Consider the following 9,315-nt stretch of genomic DNA (forward strand, 5'->3'; position numbering starts at 1 on the left):
GAAGTTCCGATTCTAAAATGCGCCGGTGCTGAAACTAAAGATCCCAAGCATATCGCAGAAAGGCAGGAAACTTGAGAAGAGGGAGAGCACCGATCGGTGAGATCACATGGAGACTCGGAGAGACTCAAATAAAATCTGAGAACCAAATGGTTTAAAATGAGACAGGACCGGATGGTCGAACCACATGGCCAGATACAGCCAATTATTTGATGATTTGATCATTTGATGTTTAAATTAACTTAGGGCCAGAACCGAAAACTATATCTGAACCGATCCATTAGGAACCAGAACCACACCACCCATTGGTCTGGTATCTGGATCTAATTTTTAGGACCGTTTAGCTTATTGGTCGGGGCTGGTTTTGGCCCATGCAGTGTCCCAACGGTGTTCTGGTTTCTGTAAAGAACAGGATCTGGCTCCTCTTCTCAGCGTTGATCGTCCATGTCGATCCATAGTTATTTGGGTAATTGACATGTTGGACACATGTTTAATCATCCAAATAGCCACGGGCAAGACCTGAATGATTAGTGGTAAGAAGAGGATCCTGATCTTAAAGAAAATGCCTCAATTTCAGGGATAAAAATCGTCTGTTGTGCTAATCGTCTGTTGTTCCATGTTTTGCTAGGTGCAGAATGCGACACGTGGATGGTGCATCACCAACGGTCAGGATTAAGAGGGTTGGTTGAGGTTACCAAAACCGGGTTTTTTTGTTGTGAACCAGACCGAGATTCCAACCCAACCCGTTTCCTCCTCTCTTCTTCTTCACTCTTCTTCTTCTTCTTCTTCACCCTCTGTCTTCTTCTTCTTCTTCTTCTTCTTCTTCTTCTTCTTCTTCTGCTGCATTTAAAAAAAGAAAAGAAAAAAGCATGGGATTTCTGGGCAGCGGATCTACCGCTCCTAGCCGTCGGCACCACGACCAGACCGAGATTCCAACCCAACCCGTTTCCTCCTCTCTTCTTCTTCACTCTGTCTTCTTCTTCTTCTTCTTCTTCTTCTTCTTTTTCTTCTTCTTCTTCTTCTTCACCCTCTGTCTTCTTCTAACTGCAGAAACGCAAAAGAGAACACCACGGAAAAATAGGAGAGAGAGAGAGAGAGAGTCTTGACCCTTGAGACTGAAGAGGAGAAATGGTTTTGCTTTTGCGGAGGAAACTGGAAACCAATAAATTCATCTTTCTTCTGCTACTCTGATTTCTTTCTGATAAATCCAGCGCTCTTAAGCTCTTAAGCTCCTTCATGTCCAGCGATTGGGCAGCGAGAGTACGGAGATCCATCGTGCGAGTAACCCACAACCCATAATCTTGGTATCGAGATCGCCGGACTGCAACAACGATCTCCTTCCTCTTGATCGAGAAATCTCTGTTTTTAGGGATTTTGAATTCAAACTTGGTCATGAGTTGTTTGTCAGAACCGGTTCCACTCCATACGGTTCGAGTCATCCATTGATCTAAACCGGATTTAGTAACAACAGACCAATCAAAACAATCTCAACCGCAGATTTAAAAGAGGACACGTGTCGTGTTCTGCAGCTAGCAAAACACAGCAAAACAGGGATAGGGAAAAACAGACGATTTTTATCCTCCGGAATGGGGAGAATCAGGATCGACGGATCCTATTCGATTCTTAGCAACCTGTTTCGATCCCGGGCTCGAAAATGACCGGGTTGGCCACAAAGGTTGAGTGCTAAATAAATTGCCACATGGCAAAATATGGAAGATGCTAAAGAATCTTTAATCTTTTTCTTTGACTTGTCTTTCTCATGGTCAAATTAGTCAATAATTCAAATACGTAGGGAGGTGGAAAATGAAATATGAATAATCTTTTAAGTTTCCAGCTTTCAGAGAAGAGGTTGGAGTTTCAGTCCGATTCATCGCTTCCGTGCCCTTTACGCCTAGTCATTCTAACCACAGAGATGGCCAGGGATTCTTCCTCGAGTTATGTCATGAATTCATGATCACACACTTGATGAAAGAGCTTTACTAATGACATTGTCTTTTTCTACTCATAATATCCATGATACCTAACAAAGCAAAAGTTTTTCTTCATATAGGTGAAGAGAATCTAAAAACCAAGTTCTAATTATTCCATTTGCTCCCCCTCCTCCTGATTACACAAATTCCTGTGATTCTTTCTATTGTTCTAGAAAATCCGTGACTTAGAAGATTCATATAGTGAAGAGAAACTTAGTTCTTCTTGTAATGTTCATTTTCAGAAATTCGATTTCTATGCCTAATTTCTACTTTTTCTCATCTTTTTTTCCTTTTTCTTTGTTTGGGCCTTGTCTTTTGGCTAGACTAGTAAATTTGCTTTGTATTTTTTTAAATATACTTTCATTAAAAAAAAAAAAAATCTTACCTAGTGAATTTGAAATCGAAATCAAGAAGCCATTTTGTAAATATTCGGTTCTAGTTTCAATTTTCAGACTGATTAATTAAATGGTCTGATTCGATCTTAACCATTTAACCTACATTTTCAAATTGAATTAACACTGTCAAAACCAACCCTTTTAAACTGTATGAGGTCCATTGTGTAGATGTTTCTCAACAAATTTGTCTCCTTAATTGTATATTGGCTCTTCTCTAGTAGCTTATTTCATCACTTTTTACTCTTAGGCATTGTTTTGTTTTGTCCTCTGGGTGGCTGTGCTTGCGTTGAAATTCTTTCATAACATGTAATGCATATTGTATAAGTCTTGTTCTTTTAACAACGGATGTATGAAGTTTTACTAACAAAGATAAATTTCAGTAGGCATATGAATAAACCATCAAACCGGTTGTCAATCTTTTAGAAGTCGTATAGATTAAATCGCAATCAAATCCGTATAAAATTGAGAAATCGGCACCTTTAAAAAACCATGAAATCGGAATCGTTTATTAAATGATTATGGTTTCTAAAAATATAACTGTTTAGTAAATAGTTCGATTTTAGTTTCACCCATGTAAATATGAATCAAATCAAATCATATCGTATACATGAAAATCGAATCAATTAACACCCTTAAACTTACTTGTCCTTTCTTTTTAAGGAAAACAAAAAAACAAAAAACAAAAAACAAAAAACACTGCCAAGAAACAACCCTTGTGCTGCTGTGCCATCTCACATGGCCAATGTAATGATCATCCTGACCCCTCCCCTTGGATTGTCATGTGTGCATTTCCATTGACCCCACGTAGGTAACATGTAACCTTGCATTAAACTCTTACTCTTTTTTTTTTTTTTTAATTATCTAACTACCTGTTACTGCCACTGAGCTAAAAACTAATCTCCACTCATTAGTCTTTTTTATCAACACTGTAAAACCGATCCTAGAGAGAGACACACAGGTACGGAAATCCATGGCTGTGCATGGTGGCCAGTTGGTCACTTGGTTAGTTGATATACCTAGGGGTGTCAATTCGTGGCCCGAACCAGCTAAATCGACCAGGATCGATCGTTTATAGATCGGCCCGGCCCGGCCCGGACCGTTTATTAAACGTGTCGGGCTTGAGCCTGGCCCGTTTATAAATGGTCGGTCTCGATTTTGCTACTTAAACCGTCGGGCGCTCGACCAAGACCGACCGAATAACGCCCGACCGAGATCGGCCTATTGTGCACCGACTTGGCCCGACCTTTTAATGATTGTAGAATACCTATTTTACCCCCCAAATTAAAGAACAAAAACTAAAAAATAAAGACATGTTCACATTTTAAATAATGGTTATATTTGGTATCATTTATTGATTTATTGTCATTTTTTTGGGCTTACATGAGTGGGCCGGAATATAATAGCACATTTTAAAGAGGGCCCGTTTAAAAGCCGGTTAAAACCCGTTTAACATTAAACATGTCCATAGCCCGATTAAGGCCCGACTAAAGCCCGATTAAGGTGGCCCAATTATAGCCCGAGACCGACCGATCGAATATAAAGTGTACCATGCCCTCAATGACTAAGCCAGATTAGTTAAATGGACGGACACGGTGTAGCTTTTGAAAGTCTTCAAGCCCGATTAAGTCCGACCGAAATCGAACCAACCCGACCGATTGATAACCCTAGATATACCCACCCTAGAGACACAAACACGGTTTTTTCTTTCCGTGCATGGTGGTCAATTTGTGACTGAAATAGTCAATGTAGAGAAACGGATGATACATGCAACTTGGATCGGCATCCAGAAAATCGAAACTACTCAAAGACTTCTTAAAGGAAATTTAACAAGCAAGGAAAATTAAGCATTTCGACGTGTCGGCTTCTGAACATTTTCGATAGCATGTCAAACTAGTGAACTGCACTTCTCTCAAAGTCTTTTTAACCATTTGGACCGCAAATAGATCCTTCCGTCTTGTTAGGAAGCCACGTGCAGAGCTAATGTAGGTATCTTGACGGTTTCGTGTCTAGCACATTGTTAGTTAAAACGCGTTTTAAAAGCGTTTATATTTTTTTATCGTTTAAAATGTATTTTTTCGTATGTTATTATATAATACAAAAAAAATAGAAACGGCAAAAGAATTCATTTTAAACGCGTTTTAAACGATCGTTTTAAACGCGTATCCGTTTTTAAAGGGCAAAATAAGAATTTTATTAAAAAAATTAATTAATTTAAAAAAAAAAATACCTATTAGTAAAAGTGAAGAGTAAAGACAATATGGTACTTGATTTTTGGTTTTTAACTTCCATACTATCTATAGGAAAAAAATCTCATCTTCTTATAGCCCACTGTGAGTAAGGAGAAGTTAAAGCTAGCAACATCTCATTTTCTTGTAGTCCATTGGGCTATTTTATCTTGGGACTCCCAGAGCTTTTTGAACATTAGATGCATGTATACAGGTAATAATCTCTCAAATTGCATGAGTATAATACCCTTTTTTTGGTTTCGTTTTTTTGAAAACTACACGTTTAATACTCGTACCGTTTCTTGTTTTTTGACATTTTTTTGACCGTATAATTCATCGTTTTTATCTGTTTAAAACCCGTACCGTATGTTTCTGTTTTTTTGCCATTCCCGTTTTAACTAATAGTAGTTAGCATGATTCTTAGTAACGGTATTGATCGATCATATTTAAAGTAATATTGGTGATTCATTCATCATCCATGGTCAGCTTTTGCTTTTACTCTCGTCTATGGAAAACTTTTGTTTGGGGATAGTTTTATGTTTTATGTTGCATTCCTAGCCAAATTTGGAATTAGTTCCTGCCTTCACGTGCTGAAATATATGTAATGGAAAAAAGAACTCAGGAACATGATTTACACTAGTGTTCCCATGTGAAAAGATATCTCTACCTTTCATTAAGGGAAGACAGATAAAAACACAGAGAGCATTAGCGTAGATCTATTGTGCAATATTTGCTACTTCCTTCTCCTTGCAAACTAGTTGTTCTATGGCCCAACGCATTGTGCAATGCACATCCGATGATTTGAAATATTTGAGCACACATCCCAACACATAAACGCACATCCTAAAGGGCTCCTGGCCATTGTATGTGTGCCGCACATCGTGCCACGCCATAGAGGAGCCCCACACTCCTCCTCACGTGTCTTCCTTGTACCCTAGTGCTCTAGGCACTTGTTTATTAAGAAGGTCTAACCGGCCTTTCACTGATCAGATAAGCATGTAAAAGGCCTCTTTATTTTAATTCACAGTGAGTAAAGATTAGTTCTGCATTCTAATTTAATAATTGAGAACTAGGGGTGAAACCAGCCGAGTTTCTTAAAACCCCAGCCCAACCCAACTCTACTGGGTTCATGTCTAAGCCCAACCTTCTCGAGTTCATACCAAACCCAACTTGGGTTGACCCTGATTTTTGTTAGGGTCAGGCTATTGACATTGCTTTTGCCACATGTGTCACAATAATAGATGTTCAAGATGCCTAATCATAAGAATCGATGACCCAAATTTCACTATTTTACCTAAATTATATGTAAAAGCTGGAAGTAGGGTTTACTGACCCAAGCCTAGTATAATAGAAACCATTGAAGCTAAAACCATAGAAAATTTGTTTCTCCTCCGTTTGCCCTGGAATACAAGTGGCCTGTAGGATTCTCCGGCATGGCCGAAACGCTACTGTTTGGAATTCCTCCTTCAACCATGTCTGTGTCCTTCAGCTCTTTTTGGGAGAGGGACAAGGTAGTAGCGTGTACGATGGAGTATTGAGACGCTCAATTAAGATTTTATAAAGGAAGAGAAAAATTGTAGGAAAATAGTGTTTCATGTGAGGTAGAGTGGTTTTTGTGTATTAGCAAGGGTCAATGAGGAGTGCACGATGAAGCATTGATAGAAGAATGATTTTTTAAATCAATCATTTCACTCCATGTGTCTAGAGACATGGCCCACACTCTCCATCCACCCATCCGAGAAGGTATTTTAGCTCTCAAGAATTCAAAAGATTTTTTATTTTTTAGGTACAAATAAGACTTTGTTGAAACATTAGAAATGAAAAAGTGATATTTTGACTTGTCAATAAGAGCAAAATGAACCATGTTATCACTAGTAAAGCTATGTTTAATAAAAAGAAAACTCTTTGGTCATGTTTTCTATACCCAAACATAAAGAGTATCGCAGAAGACATTTCTACCTCTAGTTTGATGCCTATACTAGTGTATTTATTATTTAATAGCCATATGATACCCACTTTTCACGCTCACTGTGTCTTGACATAAAGGATGCAGCCTTTCTTTTTTTTTACAAAATTTTTAGTTGCACATGCTAGGCATTTCATGATTGTGTTGTAGTGGAGTATAAAGTTTAACGACAAGAGTGTACTATAGCAGAGTTCACGAGGGCCACCTTTAAGCGCGCCTCACCTTTGATCGGGACTAGAAATGTCCCGGATCGGAATCGGGCCTCACATCATAATATGCCTGTCCCCATTCCCAGGTATAATGAAGGGGAGAAGGACTCCATTATTTAGAGAGAGAGAGAGATCCTATCTAGTTATCTGAACCTCGAAAATGGCCGGGTTGGGTTAAAATCGACCTGGACTTAAATAATGAAGCGGATAACACACCGCAAAGCAAAGGGTAAGAAATTTAATTAGTTTTACTAGGCAAAATAAGACCAGGTTAAAGCCCGTTTAAGAAAGTTCGATTAAAGTCCGACACCGATTGGCTCGATTATAAACTTTATCATGCCCCCATAGTTAGGTCCGTTTACTTAAACAGACGTTCACGGTGTAAGGTTTCCAAGTGGTCAAGCATGACTAGGCCCAACTGAGACCGGCCCAGCCCAACCGGTTGACATCCCTATATGGGCCAATGGGAGGGCAGCAAAATCATCTTCAAAAAGCATAACAGGGAGGTTTTTCTTTTGACTAATAGTGAGCAAAATGATTTATTTAAGCTCATCATTTACTCAACCCTCCGCATTTGGAATTGCCTTTTGTATAGTAGGGAGGGGTAATGCGATCTTTTCACACCCACATCAGTCTGGGTGTTTCCTATGCTAGATTGGCAGGGTTCTTTTTCTTTTTTATTAATAACGCAAAACTATCAATCACTAACCAAAAGCATTTGCGACGCCCTCCCACATGAGCTAGTGAAATGACCACCTACTATCTCCACTAGAATCATGGTTTCAAAAGGCGGGGAATCAAATTTGGAGTTGACTGAGATGGATCCAGATTTTTGTTGTTTTGAATTAGACAACCATGCCAAGATGCCCTAATCATTAGGTTTTCATGTCAAATGGCCGATTCTAGGTTCAAAATTGGCAAACATCGATTCCATCACCGATTCTTATCGTTATAACCGTGGTTTCCCCATGTGTGAGCACTTCCTTTGACCTTACGCTAGCACATGAACCACATAGCCTGACAGTAAATCCCTTGCATTTTTTATGCTCATTAGTTGTTTATAAAATTGATTATTTACAAGCACACAAAAAAGCACATGGAACTAACCGTATGGGCTAACTATAAATAATTATAGAAGAACAAATAGAGAGACAAAAAAATTGGGATAAAAAATATTCAAAATTGGATTAACCCAAGGAGCAACAATGAGCTCTCAACAATCTTTATGGGAATCAGATTTTCTAATTGATGAAGTAAAGAAAATAATGGACAAATTACATACGGTGATTCATCCTTTTACACCAAGCAAAGATGTGAGAGAGTCTTCTCAATGAAGGATTCAGCCGGCCCCATTGTTTTGTGTTAAGATTGAGTTTGTTGTTGTTGTTATTGTAGAGATAGTGAGTATTTTTTCTATGAAGCTCTTCCTTTTTCTAGTACTTCATTTGTCAACATGGTGGATCATTTTCTCGGCATGCTTTATTTATTTATTTTTTTTTGGTGCCAATCATGAGTATTCAAGTCTTCAATCTAAATAGTCCTGCAGATCAATATTGACCCAACAATCACATAGTCCGAACCGTAATAAGATTGAATATTCTACTTAAGAGATATAAGGAAGCTGCAAATCTGAGGGAAATAATTTACCTCATCTGACCAAACTGACCCACATGGAATGGAGTAATCATCCATAGAATTCGAAACACTTTAAAGTAGAAAGCGATATTTTTGACTTGTCAACCAAAACACGAAGCTCGTCATCAGCAATACATCATCTTTCCGATTCAGATCGGGGAGAATCAGGTTCGGCGGAACCTTTCCGATTCTTCAAACCCTGTTTCGTTCCCACTTCCCAAGGTATGTGAGAGTGGAAGTGGAAGTGAAAGCGGAAGTGGATAAGAACTCCATTACTTCGCAAGTGTGCAAGTTTTAGAGAGAGAGAGAGAGAGAGAGAGATGCATCATTTCCTAAGAACTTCATATCTGCACCTCGAAAAGGCTGGGTTGGGTTGAGATCTACCAGTAGACTTAAATGATGAAATGGATAACACAACACAAAGGTTGAGTGCTAAATTAATTGCCACATGGCAAAATATGTAGGATATCAATGAATATCTTATCTTTTTGTTTGACTCCTCCCTGGTCAAATAAGTAGCTCATCAAGTTTGGTAGGGTCCGTCCGTACACCATAGATCCCAAAAAGATATCAAAGATCAGAGTAAGCTTCACAATCCGATTGACCGCCTGCGTGCCCCTTACGCCCAGTTAATTTTGAAGAGCACTTACCCTCTGACAGCGGCTGCTGGCAAGGAGTTAGCCGGAGCTTTTTCACTGAGTCCTCTCATGATCGCACACTTGACAAAAGAGCTTTACAAGTGGCATTGCCCTTCTAAATGAACCCAGATCAGGTCGAGTCTCTTGGGGTGCGGGCCCGTGTACTCTTGTTGGGGCGCGTAATCGTATTTCCCAGCCTTCTCATAGCTAATTAGTAGGCAGTGTCTAGTCTATTAGTAATTACTCAACGAGTCGAACTCCTATTTAAGCAGTAGATATG

This window comes from Macadamia integrifolia, chromosome 7, assembly GCF_013358625.1.
Source record: "Macadamia integrifolia cultivar HAES 741 chromosome 7, SCU_Mint_v3, whole genome shotgun sequence".
NCBI lineage: Eukaryota > Viridiplantae > Streptophyta > Magnoliopsida > Proteales > Proteaceae > Macadamia > Macadamia integrifolia.